Raw genomic sequence first — 12,683 nt, 5'->3', positions numbered from 1 at the left:
CCTTACCCCAAGGTGAGAGATGCTGTAGAAACCTTCCATATAATAGGGGGAATGTTACTGTCACAGATTTCTCCCTGATTGGATGGCTGCCCGCATGGTTCGAAAATACAATAAAAATGCTTTGTGTAATCACTGGTTACTGGAATGATTCAGTTACTGGGATTGTTTTCCAAATAATGTTTTTTCTTTGTTTGCAGTCTCAATTCAAAGTCAATTATTTCAAATGATCGGTTAATTCAATTTTAAGCACTAAATTCACACTTTCCTGTGTTATTTATACTGCATAATTCAAATGATTGGATACTTGATTTCTTTAATGCAAATAAAGGACTTTGAATTATTAGCAGTAGCCTCTAGTGTCATTTCTGCTCCACATGAATACACTTCAGGACTGAAATCTTTCTTGTTGATAATTTTAGGCAAAAAGTTGGCAGGACTAGAATAGTCACACTGAATTTTTCACTAATATTAACAACAAGAGGAAGTTCACTCCTATTGTGTAGTAAGTCTTATTTAACCTCTGTGTAAATTATTAAATGCAAGTTCTGTATGTATATTTTATTTACTGAAAAAGAGATTTATATTTTTGCCTGTACCTGCCATGACAGTACAGTATATGTGCGATAAATAAATGTTCATTTTGTCTCTGTTTCTTTATTTGTTAATAGGTCTAGGTTTATCTTTTACAAGTTGCCCCCTTTGTTGGTATTATCAAATAGTTAATGTGATTAAAATGAGGAAGTTGAAGGATAGTTACATCAAAAGGCTTCTACTATACACATTCCATATACAGACAATGCTCAAACCTCTGTGATCAGCTCAGTGGAGTCTGGCTGTCAAATGCCAAGGTCTGTACTTGTAACAGTCACAGTAGCATCGATTTTTTTTTACCTCAAGTTCATTTCAATTACCTGAAGATGACATAGGTGGCATTGCAGTGCCTGTCTCAGGTGCCCTTGCAAGGAGAAAAGATACCAGGAGCCGGTGAGGCTGCAGCTGAAATCAGGCCTCGAAGCCCCAATTAATTGCATAATCTTATAGGACATGGACCTCTTGCATTATCTACTCCTCCTTTTGGAGCTCCTTCTTGGCAAAAGGTCCTCCTCTGGAGTCCTGCATTGATCTGGCCACGATGCTGTTTTTTACTTTATTCATTACATCAAGTTCACTTCACGTGTATTTGGTATCTGTACTGGAGCTACCCGGGGGCTAAATTTTTGCTTTAATTTTATTATTATTGCACTTGCACAACCTGAGATGAGCTAGTTAATGAGATGGCCCTGGTGTTTGGTATCCTCGAGAATCATAGAATCATACAGCACAGAAAGAGACCATTTGGCCCATCGTACCTGTGCCCAAGAACAAGGACATTATGCTTCTCATTGTAAAATGTATCCTACTTTCAGGAGTAGCAATGTAGCAAATGTCAAGAAAACAAGAGCATCAAAATAACTGGAAAGGCCTGAAGAATCGTCATTACCTGTTTTTTTTATGACAGTTATCATTCAGGTTTAGCAAAATAGCAAAACTAAAATCAGCAAAATTTTGTCACGAATGCATTTTGAGGTATGTAGCATATTTTCATAAATACAAATGACAGAAATGTTACTTTAAAAAAATGCAAATATCTTTGAATAGGGCCTTAAATCATGAACAAGTTGCAAATTGATTACAGAACTTTGCCAGGACATTTCTCCCATATCAAATTTGCATTTAAGTAGATTTGATTGTAATGTATAACAAAAGAAGGTGCTTATTGATTGACCTCGGAAACTCTAGCCTTTTGTGTTATAGGCCACTTTTGCCGAGGTAGGTAAAAGAGGCAGCCAAAGAATTCAAACCTTTACAGAGTACAAAGTGCAGCTAATACCAGATAGCAAAGATGTGTTGTAGAATCAGAAAAAAAGGAACATTTTATTTTGATAGTGACATATACACTATCATCTATAGAGGGTTCAAGAGACTGGAGGATTGGTATCCTAATAGATTCAGAATATATTGTTATTTCCATTCCACTGTATAAGACTGAAAATCCTCTTGTGTTCAATTATCTGTATCTACCTCATCCCTGAATCACATTGCAAAATCAGGTTCAGACTTAGGTTAAGAACATGCATTTACCTCAAGAATATGGGGTTGCTCAAATATCTACACAATTAACATCACCATATCAATAAGTATTATCATCAAGAGGTGTCAATCACGTAGCAAATTTAGCTTCAGGGAAACAAAACAATTTGAATTATAGTGCGGTCTTTTTACATGCCTTCCTTTAAATTGGATAATGATGGGGCTTTTCATTAGGTTTCTTGTGGTGTAATAGATTACAATATTCACCTTTTGACCTTGGTGATGAATGCCTCAAGTGAAAGTGCGTGGCAACCTGGTCTCTTGGTGAAGACAAGGTAGTTAAATAACTGTAAGTAACACTGGACTGCAGGAAGACAGATATGCAACACATAGACTATGGGTGAGAATACATCAGTGCAGCAGAGAAGCAGTTCAGAAGTCTGCTTCAATGCGGTATTTTTTTGTTTTTTAAATATATATTTTCAATTTATCTGCAATTTCTCATTTACGTGACATATTATTTTTTTTATTCTTGAATTTATACAGGGTAAATGATCCAGTCATGCTTCTAGCCTAACAGAGTACTATTGGCCAGGAATAGAAAGAGAAAAAAGCAAGACAAAGGAAACCGATAAAAACCAGCACGGACCATTTCAAGTACACACAAGAAATCATTTTACAAATGGAAATGTCATACACAACAGGCCATAAGTTGGAGTTTTGTGGTAAAATTATTCTAATTGCTTTTTGACTACAGCATTTGCAAATTTTGAAGATCATTTTATTTAGTGAATGCTCTTCCAGAATTAAATAGAAAGGAAAGTGAAGGGAAAGGAGACAGAATATTCTAACAAGAGGAAGCCTTGTTTTATAACATAACAATGACGATAACCCGGGTAACCTATAGCTTTTTTTGAAAATTTATTACTGAATCAGAAGGTATTTTGACACTAAGCTGTATTTTTTTTGCCTTTGTTGATATGTTATCCTCATTCAGCACATACTCACCAGGGTTCCACTGCAGTTCTGTAATTGGAATTTCCAGCGACATAGAAACAAAATGAATTAAAAACCCCACTGAACTGATGATCACTGAGGTGATTTGTATGTCACTTTAGCAACCTGAATTTCTTTGTTTTTGCCCACTTAAAGCAAAATAAATTATGAAACCACAGCCATTCTATCAGAGTAGTTCCACAGAATATAAAATATTGAAAGTGAACGGTAATACCTTTTGGCAATGCACTATGTTCACATTACAAAAACAGTCTCACAGAAACATTGCAGTGTTTAGCTATATTCCTAATTGTATCATTGCTATTACCTGGAGCTGTCATTTTTTCAAATTGCCAAATAGGGACCTGCTATGTTTGTGTTGCCTTGACATTGGAATGATTTCTGCCATGGATCCCCTGCTGTATCTTTCCCCTGCTTGCCATTGCCTTCCAGTCCTGACAGAGCTATTTACACAGGATGAGTCCTGGAATGTCCATTATCAGCACTACCCAACGGCCATATAAAAGCTTCCATTTTGTTCTACTGATAAGAAATCATGTTGGTCATAGTTGTTTATCATATTGCACTGTTCCTTGCAAGCTGGCACAATCCATTTGCTAGTGATCCCCTGTGTTAATGCAAACCCTGGATTATGCAATGAAATTGGTCAGATCAAATAATTCTGGTAGCAGGCCAGCACAGAGAGACTTACAGTTGTATCATACAGTACTGTCTGTTGAAAGATATATTATACAAGGACTAACAGATTACACACTGAGGAACTGTGTAGTGCAGCTTCAGTTCCCATTGGTCACAATTATTTGTTTTATGGAAGACGGTGGGGTTTTTTTTGGAACCATGTCCTCTCTCTTTCTCCTCCTTGCAGGCCACTCACCATACCGAACTTCTAGCTTGTCAGAGTGGGTAGTTGAGCTGCCAGCATCTGCACAATCCCAAATCACCCTTCGTAATCAGAGTAAAGCACAAGAGAATAAAGCAGGGGAAGTTTGGAAATGGAGCTCTCGTCCAGCACAGAATAGAATGCATTGCAACCATATTGTGCCCCAGTTAATGTTCCAGAAGAAAACTCACCAAACTCACACAATAAAGGCAAAACACTTTGAGTGGCAGGTAACCCTGGGAGTCAAACTTGCCACCTGGTACTCAAAACAAGTGATTGACGATTTGACCCAGCCGCATAGGGGACTATGTGGAGAAGTTGTTTAACATGCTGTTATTACTCTACTGTGCGGAAGCTGAACGCCAACTCTCCAACACCTCCTCCTACCTCCGCCTGGACCATGACCCCACTAGCAAACATCAAGCCATTGTTTCCAAGACTGTCATTGACCTCATCTCCTCTGGAGATCTTCCCTCCATGGCCGCCAACCTCATAGTCCCCCAATCCCGCACAGCCCGCTTCTACCTCTTTCCCAAGATCCACAAACAGGACTGCCCTGGTAGACCCATCGTTTCAGCCTGTTCTTGCCCCACGGAACTTATCTCTTCCTATCTCGACTCTATTTTTTCTCCCCTTTTCCAGTCTCTTCCCACGCCCTCCGTCATTTTAACAGTTTCCAGTTTCCAGTTTCCTGGTCCCAACCGTCTCCTTTTCACCTTGGACGTCCAATCCCTCTACACCTCCATCTCCCACCAGGACGGCCTTAAAGTGCTCCATTTCTTCCTTGAACAGAGACCCAACCAGTCCCCATCCACCACCACCCTCCTCCGCCTGGCTGAACTTGTTCTCACATTGAACAACTTCTCCTCTGACTCCACTCACTTCCTCCAAATTAAAGGTGTTGCTATGGGAACCCACATGGGCCCTAGCTATGCCTGCCTGTTCATGGGATATGTGGAACACTCTTTGTTCCAGTCCTATTCAGGTCCCCTCTCTCACCTCTTTTTCCGGCACATCGATGACTGTATCGGTGCTGTTTCCTGCTCTCGCCCTGAACTAGATAAGTTCATTCACTTTACTCCCAATTTCCACCATTCCCTCACCTTCTCACCTTCACGTGGACCGCCCCCCCCCCCCCCACTGTCTCTGCACCTGCTTAATATCTGTTACATCTCCAGCTTTTTCCATTCTGATGAAGGGTCCCAGACCTGAAACGTTAACTCTGTTTCTCTCTCCACGGATGCTGCCTGGCCTGCTGAGTATTTCCAGAATTTTCTGTTGTTATTTAAGATTTCCAGCATCTGCAGTATTTTGCTATTGTATGCTGTTATTACTCGTTATGTGTCAGTTTTGCTCAGTGGTAGCACACTCACTTCTGAATCAGAAGGCCGTGGGTTTAAACCTCATTTCAGGTCTTGAGCACATAATCTAGTGTTGCATTATCAAATGTGCCATCTTTTGGGTGAGACTTAACTCAAGGTTCTGACTGTCTATTTGGATAGATAGAAAAGACCCCTTGCCATTATTTGAAACATAGAAATGTAGAAACATAGAAGATAGGAGCAGGAGTAGGCCATTCGACCCCTTGAGCCTGCTCTGTCATTTAATGCGATCATGGCTGATCATCCAAATTCAGTACCCGGTCCCTGCTTTCTCCCCATACCCCTTGACCCCTTTAGCCTTAAGAAATATATCCAACTCCTTCTTGAATATATTTAATGTATTGGCCTCTACTGCCTTCTGTGGTAGAGAATTCCACAGGTTCACCACTCTCTGGGTGAAGAAATTCCTCCTAATTTCTGTCCTAAATGGCCTACCCCTTATCCTTAGACTGTGACCCCTGGTTCTGGACTCCCCTACCATCGGGAACACCCTTCCTGCATCTAGTCTGTCCAGTCCTGTCAGAATTTTATAAGTTTCAATGAGATCCCCTCTCATTCTTCTAAACTCCAGCGAGTACAAGCCCAATCGACCCAATCTCTCCTCATACGTCATTCCTGCCATCCCAGGTATCAGCCTGGTGAATCTTCGCTGAACTCCTTCCATGGCAAGAACATCCTTCCTCAGATAAGGTGACCAAAACTGCACACAATACTCAAGATGTGGTCTCACCAAGGCCCTGTACAACTGCAGCAAGACATCCTTGTTCCTGTACTCGAACCCTCTCGCTACGAAGGCCAACATGCCATTTGCCTTCTTAACCGCCTGCTGCACCTGCATGCTTACCTTCAGCGACTGGTGCACAAGGACACCCAGGTCTCGTTGCACTTCCCCTTCTCCCAATCTATTGCCATTCAGATAATAACCTGCCTTCCTGTTTTTGCCACCAAAGTGGATAACCTCGCATTTATCCATGTTATATTGCATCTGCCATGCTTTTGCCCAATCACCCAACCTGTCAAAATCATCCTGGAGTTTCTCGGCATCCTCCTCACCGCACACACGCCCACCCAGCTTTGTGTCGTCTGCAAATTTGGAGATATTACATCTAGTTCCCTTGTCTAGATCATTAATATATATTGTGAATAGCTGGGGCCCAAGGACCGATCCCTGCGGTACCCCACTAGTCACTGCTTGCCACTCGGAAAAAGATCCATTTATTCCAACTCTTTGCATTCTGTCTGCCAGCCAGTTCTCTGTCCAAGTCAATACCTTGCCCCCAATCCCATGTGCCTTAACTTTACACGCTAATCTCTTATGCGGGACCTTATCAAAAGCCTTCTGAAAGTCCAAATACACCACATCCACTGGTTCTCCCTTATCTATTTTACCAGTTACATCCTCAAAAAATTCCAGTAGATTAGTCAAGCACGATTTACCTTTTGTAAATCCATGTTGACTTTGTCCGATCCTGTCACTGCTTTCCAAGTGCTCTGCTATTACATCTTTTATAATGGACTCTAGCATTTTCCCCACTACCGATGTCAGGCTTACCGGTCTGTAATTCCCCGTTTTCTCTCTACCACCTTTTTTGAATAGTGGGGTAACATTAGCTACCCTCCAATCCATGGGTACTGTTCCAGATTCCATCGAATGCTGGAAGATGATCAGCAAAGCATCAACTATTTCTAGGGCCACTTCCTTAAGTACCCTCGGATGTAGATTATCCGGCCCTGGGGATTTATCGGCCTTGAAGCAGAGTAGAGGAGTTCTTCCAGTGTTCTGCGCAAACAAATTAACTGGTCATTTATCTCATTTGCTGTTTGTGGGACCTTGCTGTGGGCAAATTGGCTGGCATGTTTGCCTTACACCTCAATAGTGATTGCACTTTAAAAAGTAGTTCATTGGCTGTGAAGAGTTTTGGGAAGTCCTGAGGATAGGCAAGGTGATATGTAAATGCAAGATTTTTCATTCTTCAATGGGCCACACTATTTTTTAAATCTATTTTTAATTGTCTCACTTATGCAGCAATCTTGTATTACATTGCCATTAGACCTACCTCCATCAAAGTAAACGGTTATGGAAAGCTATATTTGTCAATTTAAGAGAATATATTGATACTTGCATTTTCAAGTGAAATGCACAACAAAGAGATATCACAGCGGAGCAGCAATGTAGTGCTCCAATGTGGTGTTCCAATGTGCAACACTGCAGTGGTGGGACTTAACTTTCTGCCTGAGACGATGGCTTGAACTTTCAACTTTGGCAGGGGCGTAGATTGGGTGATATCGGTGCGTTCAATAAAAAGGAAAATTGGTGGGATGTACAAAAGGCGGCTGATCTGACATTGCTCATTTTACACCCCCGCCAAATTTGTGTTCCCAATCTCAACTGTGGTGTATCAGGAGACAGTGAGTGTATCCCAGGGCTTTTCCAGTGGGAAAGTCATCCAAAGAACACCATGTACCTCACAGTAGGCCAAGGTTAGGGTCTGGAAAGGCCAGGGAGAAGATTACCTGGTTGTCCTCCCAATGGGGAGCTCTGCATGAACCAATGAGTTAAAATAAGAAATTACCCAAAACTGTAATGTAATAGTAACACCCAATCAGTTTAAAAAAAAAAATCAAATAGCAAACAACTAAAAATGCTGGAAATCTGAAGCAAAAACAGAAAATGCTGGAAACACTCAGCAGGTTCGGCAGCATTGATTGCTGATGAGTTCACACTGATGCTGCCTTAGCTGCTGAGTTTTTCTCGCATTTTCTGTTTTTCTTTGAGCTAGTTTCTTTATTGATTGCCAAGAGAAACAATGTCACATTTAAAATCTGTGTTAACTGTTGATTCTGACAGAGTGTGGGGCGAGGAGTGTATAAATAACCTCACCTCTGTAAATGACATTTCAGAATCTATAGATGCCCCAGTGTAATGCAGTAGAAAATAGACTCTTATGCATTTTATACAAGTGCTGGATACTAGCATTTGTTTTGCAGTATTGCTATCAAAAGGCAACGCAGGCCAAAATTACTGTTTGCAGCTACTACATTATGAGCCTGAGAAAATACATAATATTGCATAATTCATTGTCTAAGTCCTTTTCAGTTAGAATATTTTATACTTTATTTCCCCATGCAATTGTCTGTCTGATGTTTACTGTGTTTAGTCTCCCAGTGGTTGTAAATTGTGAAATAAACCATTAGACATGGAGTCCTTAACATTCATGTTTATCACCTGAGCAGCAGATCTATTTTCCTTAACCGCACTCCCTAAATACAGTCTACTGACATAACTGTGCTTTTGATTGGATAGTTTGATTTAGACTATAAATAGCCTGACAGGGATTTGAGACTGCTGCTGCTTTAATATGATCAGTTTCCATTTGTCATTTCTAATGTATACATCAATATGAAAATGTGCTCAGACAAGAGAGTTGTCCTAGTTTCACCAAGGGAGGCAGGTTGGCTTTTCTTGTTTCCACTTGGTTAAGCTTGTTATTTGGTTTGTTAAAACTGAGGCCTTAGTGGTAAGTTCCAGAGACAATATAACAATTACTGAATACAAGTACAGCTATTGCGGATGGGGGGAGGAAAGTAGGAAACAGTGCTCTACAGTAGCTCCATTTTCTTGAGAAAAATGCTTGCACACAACTTTTAAAAAAAGAAGCATGTGTGAACTGGAAGGAAGCATGGGCTAGTGCACTTTCATTTCACCTCTGGGACTTGGGTTCGAATCCAGTCCCGATTGGTGAGGTGTGAGTGCTCCTTAGCAAAACTTGGCATTAAATTGGCAATTTCACAAGAATGCCAGATAAAGGAAATGAAAAAATAGCTGAGGTTGGGACTGAACTACATTGTTCGGGCAGAAGCTTTACTTCAGAGCTGACTATGCTCTGCCTGACCTAGGATACAGGCCTGAAGTACACAAAATGAAAATGTATTCCATTTATCCCTCACCATAACATTGACCTCCCTTAACTCAGTGAGCACAAAAAAAAGATCAGCAAAAAAGAGAGAATGAGAGTAACACGCAAAAGGAGGAAACTGCAACGTTATGAGAGAATACAGCTTATGCACATTTGTAAAAGACTTTGGGACAGAATGTTGCGGGAGCTGGTGGAAGTGTGGGGGTGGGGGGAGTGGAGTGGACTTTCACCCATTGCTTTGATCTGCTGCTTACCCTGCACCAAGTCCTAAGGACAGAGTCATTTACATAATTGGGCAGGTGCCCATGCCGGCAGCAGCACAACATGGCGGATCTCAGCTCGGCGTCCTGCCACTCTAAGAGGAGCCTAAGGTACGATCAGGCTGAAGACAAAGGCCAGCAATTTTTAATTACTTTATTTGGTCAACGTATGGCCCCATAGCAATGGCAATGGGACTGATTGCTGTTTTCCTTTGCAGCAACTTTAGGCCTAGAATGAGGACTATGCCTGCTCGCAGGAAACATAGGTCCCATCGGGCACTTCGGGTAGAATTTGTAGGGAAGCAGAGAATACCCCCAAAAGTTATTCTTCAACATAATGATGGCAGGCAGAAGAAGGGCCCACAGCATTCAGAGTAGAATTTTATTGGGCCAAAAATTCAGGTCGGGGGCTTCCCGCGGGTGCAAGCCCCCGATCTGCACTCACCTTGCGCGCTGACATCTGAAGCCCGGGCCTGCTTGCACTTCCTGTCACAGGCCCGGTTCAGATGTCAGCGCGCAGTGCTTACCTGATCCAGCGGCGTAGTTAGTGCGATGTGCCGGCTGGGATCAGGTGAGCACTGCACAACCAATCAGGGGAGGGGAAGGTTCATTCATGAGTTTGAGAGTAAGAACTGTCAAACTCATGAAAACTACGGGGGCCCAAAACACTATTTAAACTTTAAATAAAAATTTAAAAAACATCCCAATCATTAAATTAAGTATAAATAAGTTTAAAAAAATAATTTAAACAATAATTTTTTTTGTTGAAAAAAATACATTTTTAATAAAAAGGGTCTAAAACTAAACTTACCTTATTGTAGATTCTTTAAAATAATAAACCTGTGGGAAAAAAAATTCTAAATTACACTAAAACACCATTTACCTGTAAAAATAAATACTTACGTGTGCTTTTTACAAGCGTAAAGACCGGAGGCCTTTACACATGCGCAAATCCCCCAAAACAGAGGAAATCCAAGACGCACGCGCTGCCCCCTACAGCGCACGCGCTAGCCTCTTCACCTCTTGGGTTAGAGGAGAGGAAATGCCGGTTTTCAGCGCATGCGCTGTGCATGCTGAAAACCGGCATTTCCTCCGGCATTTCCTCCGTACCCCTTCCGTACTCACGCGTTTGGGGAGGAATTTCTGCCCCAATGTTTTTTAATCAATAGTGTTGAAACCTGCCAGATCTGGGTTCCACAGAACCCCTGCTGGAGTCAAACCCTAACTGCACTCCCTTGATTTGGACAACTTTTTCCATTTTCCATTCACAATTCCTTTGGCGGAGAAACAAAGTGGTGCGTCCTTTTGAATTTAAATAAATGTGATACTAACATGACCTTTTTGCTTTTAAAATGTTCATGCATCACTGTTTGGGGTGGGGAGTTTATCAGCACTTGTGTGTGCGCACATGCACATGTGATGGAGGCTGCAGTGTGTCATGATCTCATTGAATGGCGGAGCAGGCTCGAAGGGCCGAATGGCCTACTCCTGTTCCTATCTCTATATATGTGTTGGTATGGTTTATTTGCCATGTGTGGTGGGTCCTCATTCAATGCAACATAACTATCTAATAATCAATGTAACCAAATGTTACAATATTACACTGGACCAGCAGTAGGAGGAACAGATAGGATTTTTCAAGACATTGGGATACATTTTTATCTTCACTACCTGGGGTACGGTTGCCAACTATAGTTGGGTGTATTCCCAGAGGTTTCATCACATGACCACCAGCCTACAACTGCCCAGGTCAAACAGTCTTTTTTCCCAATTCCAGTATTTTTGTAACTAATAAACCAAAGAAAATGTAAAAAACACACAATTTGTTTGACGTCCCTATGCTTTTTCTCCCGGCTTGCTCACAGCAGTGTCCAGGAGTTTGCAACATGCTCATAAACTGGTTATTCTGATTTAAGGGCCTGGAATTTGCAGTCAACAGTGAAGCGAAGGATCTCTCGATCTCTGGGTCGAGAACTTCGGATTTGCCGACATTCAATTCAAATCAACGGAGGTTAGTGGGGATCCCCTTTTGCAAGCTGCTGTGATGCCAACAAGCTGTCTAAGCAGCCAATCAGTAGGCATAATTTTCAGACAGCGAACAAGGAAGTGAGTAAGCTCTTAAAATTCTAACTTTTTAAAAATGTTGGAGAGAGCTGTCACATGGGGAAAAGGCAAACCTGAAATAAAGGTGGACAAACTTAATTAAAAAAAAAAGTTTCTTAAATTAAAATGGACAAATTTCACACTGCACAAAATTACATTTAGTTTTCCAGGCCTTTAAACTTTGTTTAGAAGTCAATACTGAAGTAAGATATTAAAATTGAGCGTAACAGGGCACGTTTAGTAGAACGCAATTGCGGCCACAGAATGTTTAAAGATGAAATGTACTAATTATTCGTATGTTTAATTGCAGAAATGACCATACCAGTTTAAAGAGATGAAACTTACAAAAAGAGACACTGACATAACCCTTTTCTGGAAAAACAAAACTTAGTAGTGGCCAGAAGAATGACTCGTTTCCCAGAAATCACATGACCTGGATGACTCATTTCCAAGAAATCAGAGGGTCTACATGCCCCTTCAGTGAAAAGTGAAACTTATGCTATAGGTTATTTTGTATGAGTTAGACACACCTAGTTAGTGATTAATGTATAGACTTTTAAATCGATTGGATCTCTGAAGTAGGAGGTCTTGCAAAATGTGTATAACTGTGTGAATCTCAAGAGGTTCGGTGGAGTGGGAGCCTTGTGTGGGGACACAAGAGACCTATCTCCCCAGGCCTGAATAAACCGTTTTGACTTCAATTATTGGGTCTGTCTTTCTTACAACAAGCCAGTGAGGTCGACCATGTATATCACTTGGTCCGCATTTTGGGGGCTTACATCAAATACGCTGTTAAACCTCAGTTACACCTAATCCCTTTGGGTCTAACTGGGGAATTTAACAGCGGGAGAGCTGAAGTATTTGTCAGTTTGGGTGATTACACTGATTGCACTGAGGAGGCACAGCACAGCCCGTGTCGGAGCTGGGAATGAAAGACCGCAACTTCAGGATTTCCGCCTGCGCATGCGCTAAATCCTGAAGTTGCGGTCAGTTTCAAAGGCGGAATGAAGGCGAACGCTGCCAGTTCACCATCACCCCGACCGCAAATTCCAGG

General features: G+C 41.5%; 1 long non-coding RNA gene across 1 annotated transcript in view; it reads left to right on the top strand.

Moving 5' to 3' along the window:
* LOC147117564 (uncharacterized) overlaps positions 1–12,319 on the top strand; it is a 69,572-nt gene extending 57,253 nt beyond the window's left edge. Inside the window, exons 2-3 of the long non-coding RNA XR_015078297.1 lie at positions 2,617–2,795; positions 11,940–12,319. This is a non-coding gene — a long non-coding RNA (uncharacterized LOC147117564). The remainder of the gene's footprint in view (positions 1–2,616; positions 2,796–11,939) is intronic.
* The last annotated feature ends 364 nt before the right edge of the window (positions 12,320–12,683 follow it).

This window comes from Somniosus microcephalus, chromosome 5 (assembly GCF_052327205.1).
Source record: "Somniosus microcephalus isolate GS21.2 chromosome 5, FLI_Smic_1.0, whole genome shotgun sequence".
NCBI classification, from domain to species: domain Eukaryota; kingdom Metazoa; phylum Chordata; class Chondrichthyes; order Squaliformes; family Somniosidae; genus Somniosus; species Somniosus microcephalus.
Note: the sequence above shows the minus strand (reverse complement) of the source record. Positions and strands in the feature narration are given on the sequence as shown.